The sequence below is a fragment of the Cupressus sempervirens genome, chromosome 4 (assembly GCF_028749045.1).
Source record: "Cupressus sempervirens isolate cs-2001-9-10 chromosome 4, ASM2874904v1, whole genome shotgun sequence".
In the NCBI taxonomy this organism is placed as follows: Eukaryota; Viridiplantae; Streptophyta; class Pinopsida; order Cupressales; family Cupressaceae; genus Cupressus; species Cupressus sempervirens.
The window spans coordinates 841,426,116-841,443,214 of record NC_143121.1 but is presented as its reverse complement, the minus strand read 5'-3'; positions in this window follow the sequence as shown (position 1 = coordinate 841,443,214).

Sequence of the window (17,099 nt, the reverse complement as noted above, 5' to 3'; positions counted from 1 at the left end):
ACAATTGACTACCCTTGAACAACATGCCATCTTGAATCAAATAGTCTAACCACGTGGTTCTATCTACAGCAATAGGCTCTTTACAAGCTTTCCATGCTTCAAAAAAATTAGGATCTTCAGGGTAAAAATTCTTGAGTTCATCAAACCCAACTACTTCAACCTGCATTATTGTAAGCAACAACTGTCTCCTACTTAGTGCATCTGCAACCATGTTAGATTTTCCACTTCTATGCTTCAACACAAATGTATAACTTTGCAAGAACTCTACCCACTTCATATGCCTTTGATTCAATTTACCTTGGCTATTTAGGTACTGTAATGCTTGATGATCAGTATACAAAACAAATTCCTTTGGCAACAATTAATGCATTCATTTCTTTAAGGCCTGAACTATTGCATAGAACTCTTGATCGTAAACATAATACTTCTTCTTTGCATCATTCAATTTTTCACTAAAATATGCAATAGGCTTACCTTCTTGGCTTAATACATCCCCAATAGCATTGCCACTAGCATCAAAATCCACATGGAACACCTTTCTAAAATTTGGAAGTGCCAACACAGGTTGTTCTGTTACCTTCTTCTTCAGCAATTCAAAACTTCTCGCAGCTGTTGCAGTCCATTTGAACTCTTTTCTATCCCCTCTTATTGTGTCAGTTAGGGGTGCACATATGCCACTAAAATTCTTAATAAACTTCCTGTAAAAACTAACCAGACCATGAAATGATCTTACCTTAGTAGCAAACCTTGGAGTAGGCCATTCCAAGATGGCTTTTACCTTTTTTGGATCCAATTTGAGACCTTCAGGTGATATAACAAACCCCAAATAGATTAACTCCCTTTTTGCAAAGATACACTTCTTCAAATTAATTAATAGTTTCTCTTCCCTTAACCTTTCAAGGACACTACGAATATGCAATAAATGTTCTTCCAAGGTCTTGCTAAAAATTAAAATATCATCCAAATAGACAATAACAAATTTTCCCAAGAACTTCTTAAGTACCTCATTGATAAGCCGCATGAAGGTGCTTGGGGCGTTTGTCAATCCAAAGGGCATGACTAACCACTCATAAAGACCCTCCTTGGTCTTGAAGGTTGTTTTCCACTCATCTCCTTCTTGTATCTGTATCTGATGATAGCCACTCTTGAGATCTATCTTCATGAAGTACTGAGCTCCACTCAAGCAGTCCATAAGATCATCCATCTTTGGCAAAGGAAACCGGTACTTGATGGTTATCCTATTTATAGCTCAAGAATCTATACACATCCTCCACTCTCCATCCTTCTTTGGTGTGAGTACTGCAGGTACTCAACATGGACTTAGGCTCTCCCAAATCAAGCCCTTCCTCAATAGCTCCTAAACCTATCTGTTTAGTTCCTCTGTTTCAGTAGGAGTCATCCTGTGAGCAGCCTTGTTAAGCAAACTTGCTCTTGGAATTAGATCTATCTGATGACTGATTTGTCTTACTGGTGACAATCCTTCTGGAACATTATCAGAGATAATATCTCCAAATTCACCTAGTAAATTTGAAACTTCAAGTGGTATTTCACTGCTACCTTCTTTATCTTTCCTAGGAATCAAAGCATAACACATACGCTAATATTTCATTCCATCTAAAAACTTCCTTCCATCAACAAGACAAATCCTAGCACTGCTACATACCTTTTCACCTTCCTTTTTCATGGGCTTCAGTTTGTGGTGAACTCCATCCTTTGTTAGAGAATATGTGTTTGCACGACCATCATGTACTGCATGTCTATCAAAACTGCCATGGTCTACCCAACAATAGATGGCAAACATCCATTGGAATAACATCACAGAGAACTTCATCATGGTAACTCCCAATTTTGAATTTCATGAGACATTGTTCACTTACTAGGATGTTATGATCATCTCTTACCTAAGCAATCCGATAGGGCTGGGGATGTCTCTCCGTCTTGAGCTTCAGCTTAGAGACCATCTCTTCTGATACCAAGTTATCAGTGCTGCCACCATTAATGATCAAGTCACAACATTTATCCTCACACTTGCATATGGTACGAAACAAACTCCTCCTTTGTCCTAGTTCAATCTCACCACTTAGTAGGACCCTTTCATTCACCAAGGTATCTCCTCTTTCTGCATCCCTTGAATGTGATGATTATGCATCCTCATCCACATGAGCAACCCTAGCTTGGCCTTCAGCTCTCCTATCTATCCTTCCTTTTCATTAAGGGCATTCAAAGGCACGATGACCTTCTTCATTGCAATGAAAATAGGTATCATGGAAGCCTCCTCTTCCTTTTCCATGTCCTCTACCTCTTCCTCTCTGATTTCCAAAGTCTTGATCACGAGAGTGGTTGAAACTCTCATTCCTCTTATTCTGCTAGTACCCACATCCTCATTTTTCTTTTGGGTTTCATTTCGACCTCCAAATGACCTACCGCTGCCCCTTCCTCCTTGACCATGCCCTCTTTGTCTCCCTTCAAACCTCTTATTCAAATTTTCTTCAACTTGTAGGGAAAATTGGTATGCCTCTCCAACGCTGGTCATTCTTACCAGACTTAATTCCTCCTGGATGCTAGGTCGCAACCCACTGATATAATGAGCAACCTTCTCCTTATCTACTTTTGCATGCCCTACTCTAATCAAAAGTTGATAAAACTCCCCTGTATATTCTTGGACTGATCTTCCTGCTTGCTTTAGCCCATGCATCTTCTTAAAAAAATCAAGCTCGTAGTCCATAGGAATGAACTGCTTCTTCAATTTGTCCACCATGCGATCCCACCTTGTGATCTTCTCCTTTCCTCTTCTATTTCTTTCCAATTGAACCTCTTGCCACTAGATTTTGGCATGGCCTTTCATTTTGGCCTTTGCAAACTTAACCCTATCAAGGTCCCTAATATCCTCATACTCAAAGTATTCTTCCAATTCATTGATCCAGTCGATCAACTCATCTAGTTTCAGATTTCCTGAAAATACACCCACATCAATTGTAGGTCTTTTCCCAAATTTAGTAATGACCCTAAAAAGCCTTTCCTCTACTTGATTCAGAACTTCCCTGTCAAATTCCCCTTCTGGTCCAATTTCTTCTTCTTCATTGTCATCCTCACTGTCGTCACCTGCGGCAACATTTGTTCCTCTACGGAGCTCCTCCTGCAATGCTTGTACCTACCTTTGGAGGGCTCTAACCTCCTCAAGATTAATAGCTCCAGCCCTTCCACCATGCTCTCTTTGTGGAGGCATTTTCTTAACTCAAACCCACAACCACACAGTCCTAGTGCAAACTGCCTCACAGTTGGCGCTCTGTTTACACACTTAGGAAAATCTGCTCTGATACCACTTGATGGGGACACAACCCAAACACAGAATGGACACAATAGGAAAAGGGAAATTGTATTAACTATGAAAATAAGCTAGTATGTTTAGTACAGAGCAAATAGACTTCAAAACATGCCCTAAGGGCTTACAATAACATAAATTTGGAGATAATTTCTCCTTTCAGTACCTCCTCTCAAACTCCACTCCGAACTGCCTTTTACAATGCCAAAAATGTCCTTAAATAGATCCCAAAGGGTTAAGGACTAGGAATACATTCTAGAAAGTGCTAGTAGGCATCCACCGACCAAATAGAAGGCTCCAGAAGCTGCGTTAGAAGTCAACGCAAATCTAGAAGAATCCGAAAATGGTAACTGAACTTCCAGGAGGCATAACTTTTGAACCATAGCTCTGATTGATGAACTGTTTAAATTTTTGGAAAGCTCTCAAAGTTCTCTATAGCCCTATGGACCAGCTCTACTCGTCCCCCATTTTTTGACCCTTTTTGAGGTCATTTAATGCCCCTAACCTGACTTTGAAGCATTCTTAGGAGGTCTCCAAAACTCAAAAAATTGCGATAACTTTCAAACCATGGGGCCTTTTGACCTAATTCTTTTTCTGGAATGCTCTAAATTACAATTACATTCATCTGGCCAATTTACACCTCCTAGTTCACCAAAATGATGGCTCAATTACATGTTCCTATTTTTTTTGGCAATTACATGTATCTCGAGGTGTTCAAATACTCTATCCTAGAACACTGATAGTGGAGCTATGAGAGTTAGAACCTATATTTGACCCAAATGGGTATCCAAAAATGAAAACACATGAAACAAAAACTAAGTCTAAGTACATTTTTTTTTGGGTGACACAGGATTGCCCTTATACCTCTGGATGCTCTTGAATCAAATACTCAAGAGGATATTATTTTAGATTTAAGTGCACAAGCTTGGAAACTCAAACAAGTCTAGAAAATTTTACATAATTTAATCAGATACTCGAGAGAGAAGAAGAAAGGGCAGAACTCATTAGAGGAGTACCAATTGCTAATGAAGAAGCAGTGGTTGACATACTAGTTCCAAGACCATTGTGAGTATTGTATGTTTATTTTAATTGTGATAAACTAACTAGTAAAAGGTATACTTGAAGTGAAGAAAGGAAGGGGTCATTGATCAATCCTATGAATTTGTGAAGAGTCTTAATTTTTCTCTTGATCTCTCTAACAAATGCAAAAAATCTGTTAAGAGCAAAAATAGACCAACATCTCCTAAAAAACCAACTCCTATAACCATAAGCCTCCAAGCCCTAATCATACTAGGGACATTAATACCTTCTCATTTGAATGCTCAACCTTTGAGTTTCATCCCACCACAAATGGCTGCTAACCCATGTGGTGCACAAGTGGGTTCCTTAGCCCTTGGAGCCAACCTAAATCCTCTCCCTAAAGGTACTAGAGAAGTATTACCTAAATATAATGGGGATGAGAATAAATCCACTGATGAACATCGCAATGCTTTCAACATTGCATGTGCAATTCTTGCTATCGCCCATGAGGACGTAGCTGTGAGGCTATTTGTGCAAACCTTAATTAAAGATCTTGTTGATTGGTTTCATTATCTCCCACAAGGGTCTATCACTACCTAGGGTAATATGCAAAATGCTTTTGAAAATAGATTTAAATCTTCTAATGATGAACATACCTTACTACTCCAATTAACCCAGTTAAAAAAAGAAGTACATGGGCCCATGAGAGATTTTGTAGCAAAATTTAATAAAATACTTCATAAAATTCCTACTACCAAGAGACCTAATGCAAAAAATTGTAAATTTTTCTTTGTTAATGCAATGCCTCCAAATATTAATTTTCACTTAAGGAGAGATAGATTAGCATATGTTGATGCTATTCAGAGGCCAACTATTGAATTAGAAGATGATCTTCTAGCTGCAGGAAAGTGGAAATAGGAAACGTAGACTTCTAGATCACAATCATCTACCTCTGAAAAATCAAACCCATGAGTTTAGAAGCTCATGAATAACGTGTTTACTATTAAAAAGAAAGTCCCTAAGATGAATACTCATTACCAAGATATTCCAAGAAAATATCTTAGTCAAAGCATCTTTCAAGGAAAACATGTTACTTTACCCCCAAATCAGCAAAGATTGCAAATTGAAGCTCCACCTAATAAAAATAACATGTGTTTTTTTCATCTTACAAATGATCATGAAGGAAGTACTTGTCCTAAGAATATAAGATATCAACAACTTAAAGCAGAGAAGGCAGCCATAGCTAATGTAAAAATAGAGGAAGAACCTTCTGAAGAACCTAGCGATTCTGTAAGCTATTGCTTTAAATATGAATCTGATTTTGATAGAAGTAGTGACATCCTTTTAACTTTAGAAGAAGCTACATGTTCAGTTTTAACCCAGGAATAGAGAGCCACTAAAGCTAATGATTCTAAAAATAATACAACCCCTACTCAAGCAAAGGAATGAAAGATAAAGGGGGAAAGTGAAAACAAGTCATCACCAATTCAGACAAGAACCCCTCAAATCTTGAAGAGGTTTGATTCTAATTCTACATTTGACATTATTGAGTTCTGTAAAGCATCCAAAATACAGATTTCCCCTACTAAATATATAAGAATGAACCCTAGAGACCTCAATAAATTGATCAAATATGTTCATCAGTCTTCCCCTAATGTAGCAACAAAGAAAATTAATGAATTCAAGATCTTAGAGAGAAATGAGATGTCTGCCAAGCAAACAATTGAAACTTCTCAGGCAAATAAATTTGAAACCCAAGTATCTGATAATTGGGAAGAGATACTCCAACTAGAAAAAGTTAGCCCTGAAGTCCCCTTTTCTCATAAACCTAACCCATTTTATGTATCTCTCTTCCTTCATGGTTTTAAGCTAAGTAATTTTATCATAGATTCAGGTGCTTCTAACAACATAATGCCAGTTGTAGTAGCAAAGGCTCTTGATCTTCCTTTAACCAAAACTTTTCATAAGTGTTATTCCATGGATTCCAAGAAGGTCCCTTTAATAGGCCAAATTAAAGATGCCTAAGTTTCTTTAGTAGCCTATCCTCAGAAAAGAACTAAGCTTACTATCCTAGTGGAAGACATTCCTACTAGTTATGGTATGCTTCTTAGCTAAACTTTCTGCTGAGACCTGGGAGGGGAAGTTAAAATGGATTGGTCCCAATCTATTATACCTGTGGGAAAAGAAAAAGTAACTTTGTTACTAGAAACCAAATCCAAGTACACAGTCTTTCCATCTGATGATCCCAAATCTCAAATCCTTTATCAAGAGACTAATTTTGCTAACTATTCGATTTTGTCTGAAAGTGAAAAAACAAGTGAAAAATCAGAAGGTAAAGACTCACTATGAACTTTAGAATTTGATGGAAGTTGATATTCAAATAGGTCTAGGGCTAGTGTTGTGCTGATATCCCCTAATGGTCAATTTTCCTTCTTCTTACAAGCTTGCTTTTGAAAACACCAATAATACAACAGAATACGAAGCTTTGCTCCTAGGTATAGAAGAGGCCAAGAAAACAAACATTAAATTGCTAAAGGCAAGAGGAGATTCTGAATTAATAGTAAAGCAAGTTAAAAACATGTTCTTAGTAAAAAATCAAAGACTGAAACACTATAGGAATCATGTATGGGATGAGATCGAAGATTTTGAAGCCTTTTCAATTGAAGCAATTCCTAGAGAGCTAAATGACGGAGGAGACTGTCTAGCAGTATCAACCTCTTTGTTGATTCCTCATCCTGATGTCATAAATAAAAAATGTTTAGTTGAGATCATTCATAGGCCAAGTGTCCTAGACAATAACAATTCATGGAAAGTATTCAAGGACGATGCTCATATTAATGTTTTTTTACAAAGTATTGAAAAAAATTCTACTAATTATTTTGAAGGTTCACATTTTGAATGTAGAGAATTTTTCCTTGATCTCATTGATGAAGAATCTAGTGATGTATTACAATTGAAAGGAAATGTGATACCTAAAGGCCTATTTTATTTTGAAAGACATTTTGACAAGCAAGATGCTTTTCTAGCCCATAATTTATCATCTAAAGATGATACAAATGGTGATTATGAAAAGGTCAATTTGGGAGATAAACATGATCCCAAAATTATCAATTTGGGAACCTACTATGGAGCGGATGAAAAAGAAAGATTCATCAAACTAATTACAAAGTATATTGATGTATTTTCTTGGTCTTATGAAGATTTAAAAACTTTCCACAGTGGACAATTCAAAGACCGTATCACTCTAAAACTAGGTACTTCTCCTTTTAGGAAAAAGTTGAGAACATATAATCCAAAGGTTTTTTATGAAATATTCAAAGAAATAGATAAGATGCTTAAAGCTTGCATCATCTTTCCAATTCATCATTCCATTTGGGTGGCGAATATAGTGCCAGTCAGAAAGAAAAATGGAGAGATAAGGATTTGTGTTGACTTTAGAAACCTTAATCAAGCGAGCTTCAAAGATAATTTTTCCTTACCTATAATAGATCAAATTCTTCAGATAGTTGCCAGCTTGGAGATGATGTCCTTCTTAGATGGTTTCTCAGGTTATAATCAAATAGAAGTTACCAAAGAAGATCAACACAAGACAACATTCACAACACCTTGAGGTACTTTCGCCTATAAAAGGATTCCTTTCAGCTTAATAAATGTTGGTGCCACCTTTCAGTGAGCCATGAATTTAACCTTTGGTCATTTACTAAATAAATGTATTACTATGTATCTTGATGACATGATAGTATTTTCTAGAAGGTGAAAAAAGCACCTGAAAGATCTAAGGAAAGTCCTTGAAAAATGTAGGGAACACAGAATTTCATTGAATCCTAAGAAATCAATTTTTGCTATAACTAAGGAAAATTTGCTCGGGCATATGGTTTCAAAAGAGGGAATCAAAATTGATCCAAAGAGAGTAAAAGCTATTCAATAACTATGCCTTCATTTCAATCGTAATGGTGTTAAATCCTTCTTTAGACAGATCAATTTCCTTAGAAAATTTGTACTTGATTTCGCGGAGACTATCAAATCAATGGCCAAGTTGCTAAGTGAGAAACAAAATTTAAAAAGGGATGAACTAGCATCTAAGGCATTCAAAGAGGTGAAAGAGGCTATTGCAAAAGCTCCAACACTTTTTCATCCTAATTTCAAAAAAGATTTTATAATGTACTACTATGCGTCAGACCATACCATTGTTACCAATTTCAAATTGCCTCTTAAATTGCTATGTTTTATGTACTAAGTGTGTTTAGTTGATGAGAATATATAGTGCAGAACAAAAACAATGCACAATGCAAAGTACAAGAATTATAAATAAGAGAATTGATCACTTTTTTCAGAATACAAGTACCAGAATAGTATTTTTTATTCAAAAATTCAAAAAATGTTTTACAAAGTGTTCATGTTTACACAATACTTGAATACAATGCATTCAGATATTACAAAGTGCTCTCAGCTCCTAACATAAATATCTAAATTAAACACATTGTACAAAGAGAAAAGTACTGAAAAGAGAGATAAGAGGAAAGGAATCCATTGCCTAAATGGAAGGTTTGTCATGTTGAGTGCTGAAGGGCTGATCCTACACCTCCATCTGAGAGTAAACCTGCAAAAAATGAATGACAAAATGGGTCAGTTCATATGAACTAAGTAATGGAAAACTTTCCTATCATCTATACTCTATTGTTCCTACAATGTGGTTATTCAAATAACTATGCTAAAAGGAAAGAAGGCAAGAAAAATTCAAAGAAGATAAAACATGTTTTTCCTAATGAGTCTATTCCATGTGTAGATACAGGTATGAAGACTTGAGGCTATTGAAGGATCATGCATAAGTTACATGCATGAAGCCTTTTGGTTGAGTTTTTTCAGGAAAAGACAAAAGATATTGGGGAGACTGTTGAGGGGGCATACATAAGTTTTAGGTATGGGACCTTTCGGTTAAACCAATGTAGCTGACTGAAGACATTGAGGAGATCATTGAAAGGACATGCATAAGTTACAAGCATGAAACTTTCTAGTTAAATCATGGAGGGCTCATGGTATTGTTAGTCTATACGTCGAAGGAATTAGATCTTCAAAAGTATACAGGCAGAACTTGGTATGAGTTAAAGAGCAGTCAACAAACAAGTAAGGTTTCTAGTGATATCTAATTTTAGAACAATCAACAAAGAAGTATGTTTCTAGTATTATCTGATTTCTGAACAGCAATGAAAACTAAAACTTCAACAATTGTATTAAAATCTAAACAACAATAATCTTTACTATTGTCATTAATCAGTGATATATGTGTGTGCGTGTGTGTGTGTGTGTGTATGTATATATATATATATATATATATATATATATATACATAGATATATATATGTGTGTGTGTGTGTGTGTATTTATATATATATACATATATAAACATATATATATATATACATACATATATATATATATATGTATGTATGTATATTATATATGTATATGTATATATATGTATATATATGTATACATATATGTATATGTATATGTATATATGTATATATACATATATAATATACATACATACATATATATATGTATATATATCTATACATATATATACATATATATATACATATATATACATATACATATATATATATATATGTATATATATGTATATATATGTATATATATATATATAGTCACATCTGTTTCAGCTAATTGATGTATATAACTTCAACAATTTCAAAGGTTAAGACAAATTAAAGATTTCTAATGTTGCAATTCAGGCTGTTGGTTACATGATAATCTTTAGAGCAGCTCAACTAAAACAACTTATCAGTTATATTTCATTTGAAAGAAAGATTAGAATGGGACAAAGTGTATTAGCAAGTTGAATTTTACGTTAGAATCTAATCACAAAGAAGCACATGTATCTAATGGCATATTTGATCAAGAAGACAAATAAAGATAAAACTATGAGGGGAAAGTATCATCATACAAGTCTAAGAGTACAAATTAAGGTAAAACTTCACATCTGATAGATATGTTTGTTGAAGTCAGAAGAGTGCCACAATCATAAGGTAAAAAAATTTAGTTTATTTTTTAAGACTTGAAGGTTACATTTACAGATTCATATGAATTAGCTCTTCAGTTTATACAGAAATCAAGATTTGAATCTATGGAAATATGGCATCTAATGCAAATAGAATACAACACTCAAGAAAGTTGGATTTTCAACAAGCATATTTCAGCAGTTTTATATCACATGAATCTAGCAACTGGCAAAAAATCTCAGATAGATAAAGAGAAAAGAAGAAATTGTATGAATGGAATGCGAGAACCCAAATAACAATATGATAGGGAGAAGAAAATATTTTTTACAATTGTTCCTCCATGTACAGTGGCAAAAGCAAGCATGAAAGTTTCAGGTTTACCTCTATAATGTAGCAAGGAAAGCTTTTAAACCCATTTCTCTCATTCAAGGCCATAGAATCAGCAAGGCAATCAGTTATGCCAAAAGCCAACAAAACCCAACAACGAATAATGCCTAGAATCTAAATTATATCCAACACACAACAAGAAATGATGACCAGCATGACCATGAAAGAAGCCATCCAATAAATGTATAGCAAATGCTCAGATCAAAACCTGTGATATCTCAAGGGAAATAGTGCACAAAATTAGTGAAATAAACCATTGTATGAAGCATAATAGCAAGCACATGCCCAAGGAAAAAACTCATAATGAAGACGTTCTGACATTCAATAGTGCAAAGATGAAACCCACAAGATAGCTCATAAAACATGGCATCAAAAGAAGAGAACTTAGTAGCTCATAGCTATGAAAGAAGCCATGTCATCCAAGACAAATACTGGTGTCCAAAATAAAAAAGCCCAAAAAACAAGACCCTTCAGCAGCATAAAGAAGTCGTCCAACACTCCAAAACCCACGGCCAAAGCTAATGCTCATGGTGTTTACTACAGGACCAGCAACCCAAGTATAATAGTAGGAGAAAGGAAAATATATGGCGTCCAAACATAGAGGAATAATTCAGCAAGAAGAAGATCTCTATGGCTAGGGTTTGAAAAAACCCTTCATCTTTCCCTCATGCATGAGTTGAATAAACAAAGTGCAAACAAAAACAAATGCCTTTTACCTTTCCTTTGACATATTTCACATTATCCCTTTGCTATTTTTAAGAGTGATTTCGGGTCCATGTAAAGGAAATGGGCAATTTTTTTAAATTTTTTTTGAAGTTCTATTTTTATATATTCACTTAAGTCTTACTAAGTATTAAAAAATAAATGCCTATATGTATCATTTAATACTTAGTAAAATTTAAGTAAATATAATAAAGATAATAAAGAGGTATATATTTTATAAGTGCTTTATAGTTTTAAAATATCTATCATAATTGATAGCACTTATAAAAAAATTGACAAAAATATATATTAATAAACACGTTAATAATTTTAAATATAATAAAAAGAACTTTTATTGTAAAATTAATAAATCAAATCGTTTCAATTATAAAACCATTGATTTCATTAATTAATTAAAGGGAATTGTAAGAGTTTCAAAGATTTAATGCCTAAAAGCAAGGAGCTTTCAGTGGACCCCAAAAGAGACATTCAGTTAACACTTGAATATGGGGATATTTTTGGAGGTCAAGTACAGTTCTGATTTCTCATGCATTGATGGGGTTATAGAATGCTATTTTTAACTGTTTATGGAGTAGTTATGATCAGTTATGCTTATAGTCTATATTGAGAGCTTATTTTATGCATATATTGCATAATTAGGAATAGTTTTACATGCTATATTTTTGGGTTACTTGATGCATTCGAGTTTGGGATTTTGTACATGATTTTGAGGAGCTAGAGGTAGTTTTCGAGTTATCCATCAGTATGGCGGTTGGTTGAGAACAATTTTCAAAGGCTTCTTCATAGTTTTCATCATTTTTGGGTGATTTTTTCTAGGCATGATTTTGAAATCTGAGTTAGGGTTATTTTTCTATATATTTTACTTTCACCTCATTATGAGGGATCTTCTTTAGGATTTAGAGTTTTGCACATTGCAGATTTTGAGTTGATTGTAAGGGCATTTGTAGCAGAGATTATTTTTCCAGCATTGATTATAGAGATTCAACAGTTCCTTCTCATTGATTCTTTTGCAATATTGTGAATTTTTTACTTTAATGTTATGTTCACCTTCATTTTAGTTACGAACATTATTACATATTTGAATCATGATACATGTGATTACAGGTCTATGTTTGTGATTATTGTCTTTTTGTAGAAAATTGGTGAAACCTAGGTATCCCTTTCAAAGCAGAAGATCTTGGTCCTTACATAGAAACACTTTTTTGGTTACGTGTTTGTCTGAGTATTGTGAATCAATTGTCTTTTCTTAATTCATGCTAATATTATCAAAGTTACATTCAAAACCATTGGTGTATCACCTATTTTTAGTTTTAGTATCCAGTTATTTACATACATTCTCAACCCTTTTCTCGAGTTAAGAGTTAGTTTTATAGGTGATATCATATAGGAACTGGACTAGAATCTAGAGATTCTTCTCTCATTCTTAACCCCACCATCTAAGAGAGGTTTCCATGTTGCAACAGGATAGCTAGATTTTATATCTTGCTATAGGTGCAATCCTGATTGACAATAATTTTTGGCATGCCTGGTGGGACATGAACTACTTTTTAGTTCGCTAAATCAAAAAATTCTATTGTTGTTATTGGTGTAGGCAGTAGTATTACAACCTTTTTGAAGGATTTTTACCAGCACCTAGCTACTCTATAATTGAAGGTTTTGCAGATCCAATAAGTACTTGATGAGCAGGACTCCAACTAGGTCCAACAAAGAGGGATTTTTCTACCAAGAACTATAGCTGGGTAGAAGAGGAACCAGATCAGCAAGGGGAGCAAGAAGGATAGATTTTTCATCATTTGACAACCCGATATTTGAAGATCAAGAATCGATATTTGAAGATCAAGAACCAGAGGTAATTGCTGAAGATATTACTTTTTCAGAGGATTTTGATATCTTTGGTAATTTTGGCTCTAAATTACCTATTGTTGAGGAAACACCCAAAGGTCAATTTGTTCCTACAACATCTACTAGCAGTTCTTCAACTATTGTCCAAGGCCTAAAGACATATCAATGAAAGGTAAGCAAGCCAAATCAGCCATTATCATCAATTTTTTAGCAGCAAGTGTTACCACTTCACCAAATGGCTGAAAATTTTCCATTCATACCTTTCAATTTTGGGAGTCCTTTAAAAATTACCACCCATCATGATATTCTACCGGCAACACTGAAAATTTTACCATATTTCACTGGTGAAAATCATGTATCAGCGGTAGAACATATCAGAGATGTAGCCACACTTTGCGGCTTACATCAAGTAGCCCATAAGGATGTGGCATTAAAATTATTGGCAACCTCATTCAGAGGTAAGGCATTAATATGGTTTCATAGCTTACCAATCAATTCAATTGCCACATGGGATGGGCTAGGAACAATTTTTATCAGTAAATTTGAAGACAAATCTAATCATTTATCGTTAATTGAGCAATTGACTACCATCAAAAGGTGTCCTAATGAGCACATTTCAGACTTCAATTTTTTTTTTCAGAGGACACGGGATAGAATTCCAGTATCTATCAAACCTTCTGAGGATCATGCATTTTTGTATTATTTGAGAGCTTTTAATAGTGATAGTTCAATCATGATCCAGTCTATGGGTGGTCGTACCTTGCCAGGTGCATTTGACATTGTCGTTAGAGCTGAGAACAACTTGATTCAAGCTAGAAAATTACCTCCAAGGCCACCAATGTCATATTTTATAGAGGTACAACCAATAGTACCAGCTATAGTACAATTTTTAGCTATTGTACCACCAACACCAACATTACTAGCATTCAATGCGCAAGTTGCAGCAAAAGAATATGTAGTTACAGCTCCTATTAGGGAGCTAAAAGAGCATAACGTTGAGCTAAAAGAAAAAAATGATAGCATGATGAAGAAGTTGCACAGTTATGGGAATGAGATAACAAACTTGAAGAGGCAACAAGGTCAATATAGTAGACCTCCTCAAGTTCCTTATCAGAATAATAGGCAGTCAAAACAGTTTTCAAATTCAAATCAGCCATCTCAGAATCAAGGACAACAAAGGAATTATGGTCAAAGGGTTGGTCAATCCTATAACTATGCCACTCCTAGTACTTCCAAGGAGCTGGTAGTGGTGCCTCAAAATAATTATACGCATGAAGAAGAATGGTGCAATACATGTAATGTTGGCCACTTTTGCTGGGATTGTCCACATGTGCTGGAGGCAAGAAGGCAAGATGTCTTCAAGGGACAACTGATTGTAAACCAAGGAGAGGTCAACTAGCAAGGTAATTTTCCACTACAAGGCAATCAAGATGCTACCTTAATGAATTTTAATGAAGATGAGGTTGTTATAGCAGCAAATTTTGAACAAAATCAAACCTAGAGACCTGTATCAGCAGGAACAAGGTCAAAGACCCAAGCTGAAAATATACAATAGAAAACTAATAGGTCAAAACAACAGTAGGTCAATACTGATAATATGCAACCAGAACCATCAAATGCAGAAAAAAAGTAGTATGTACCAAAAGGATAGCAAGTTCAAGCACAAAAGGTGAGTTCAAAGCCATTACAATGGTAGAATGAACCTACTATACCAAAAAACCAGTCAAAGGTTAGTACCCAAAATTTTAATATGTTGAGCATCTAAAGAAGACTCATGTTCATGTTTCCATGTGGGAAATTTTAGCAGTCCCAGGTCAAAAGGATATGTTACAGGAAGCATTACAGTCACTTACCTTATCTGATAATGCTTTGGCATAGCAAACTCCTATAGTTCTAATTGCTACAAACACTAATAATTCACAACAGCCATCCAAAATAGTGAAGCCACCACCTTTTTATGTTATGGTCATAATAGGCAATTACCTTGTTCATAATTGCATAATAGATTCAGGTGCCACTAGCTCAGTTATGTCAAAGAAGATTGTTGACCAACTAGGCCTTAAATATAAACCAATTGAAAAGGGGGTAGTTCAGCTAGATGGGGCAACCATTGAAATGATTGGAGTAATAAGGAACATGGATTTAACCTTGCATGTTTGTCCTATTTTTTCAATCCCCAAGGATATATACATCATTGACTTACCTCTATATTTTTCCATATGTTTTTCATGTGATTTCACTGCCAAAATAGGAGGTTATGTGTCTACTGATTGGTCTCACATGCTTTTTTTCACTAGGTATGGTACTAAGGTAACAATTCCATCTAAACATATTGCTAAATATTGCCTTGAACATAATGTTATTGCTGCTGAAAATAACATAGCAGCTATTTTATTTGATCAAGAGGAGATTAATGTTGTTTATAAGTCCAAAACACCCATAGACAATGTTCTTGATATCTTATTAGATGAATGGGCTGCTGAAAATGCTGAGATTTCAGAACAACAAGTTGAGAAACCAAGTTTGGGAAACTACATTATTCATGAGGCTACTGATTTTCCACCAAATGTCATGAAAACTGCAGATTTAAATACAGAACATCAAGGTAATGAGGTGTGGAAATTGTTTTTTGATGTTTCACACAACAAAACAGGTGCAAGAGGAGGTTGAATGTTAATTTCACCAACAAATGAAAGGTATTATGCCTCTTTTAGATTTACTTTTAGTTGTACCAATAATGTTGCTGAGTATGAAGCATTGGTGAATGGATTAAAATGGGCCATTAAAAGAGGTATCAGCTGCTTGCAAGTTTATGGTGATTTCGAATTAATTGTTAATCAAGTTAGAAGTGTTCATGCTACTAAAAATGATTTGTTGAAAAGTTATAAGCACATTGTGTGGGATTTAATTGAAGGTTTTGAAGCTTTTAATTTGCAATATATTCCTAGAAATCATAATAAACATGCTGATAGACTTGCTTCAATTGGTGCACAATATGATATTCCTACTAAAATTAGCAAGAATAAAGGAAATAATCATGTAAAAGTTGTTGTTAGACCTACTGTACCTAACAATGTTGAAAGCTAGCAGGTATTTGAATCTGATCAGCACCTAGTGAATTTTATAAGAGAAGAGGCCGAATTTGCTCAGTCGAACCAATAGAAGCTATAGGACCAGTAGGAGGACCAAGTTATTCAACTAAGGACAAATAAGCTGCCAAAAGGACTAGTTACCTTAGATTCCATTTTCAATACTGATGGTCAACTAAGAAAGGACAAATCCAACCTGCAAATTAAGGAGGAACACTATGAGGAAGTTGAAGTTGCTGAAGGTAAAAAATTGAAGCTAGGGAAGGTATGCACCCCTAAAGAAAAATAGTTTTTTGTTAATCTAACCAATAAATTTAAGGATGTCATTGCTTGTAGTTATGTAGATTTGAAAGGGTTCAATCTTGACATATACCAGCATACCATTGATTTAGCCCCAGAGGAAAAACCAATTAGGCAGAAACAAAGGCCAATTAATCCTAAGCTGGAACCTCTTATGATTAAGGAGTTGAATAAGTTAATAGAAAGCAAGATTATTTTTCCTATCAAGCATACTTCTTGGGTTTCAAACTTGGTTCCAGTAAGAAAGAAAAATGGTGAAATCAGGCTATGTGTTGATTTTCGTGACTTGAACCAAGCTTCATTGAAGGATAGGCATCCTTTACCTTCAATGGAGCAAATCTTACAGGTTGTTTTATGTTCGGAGAGATTCTCATTGCTGGATGGTTTTTAGGG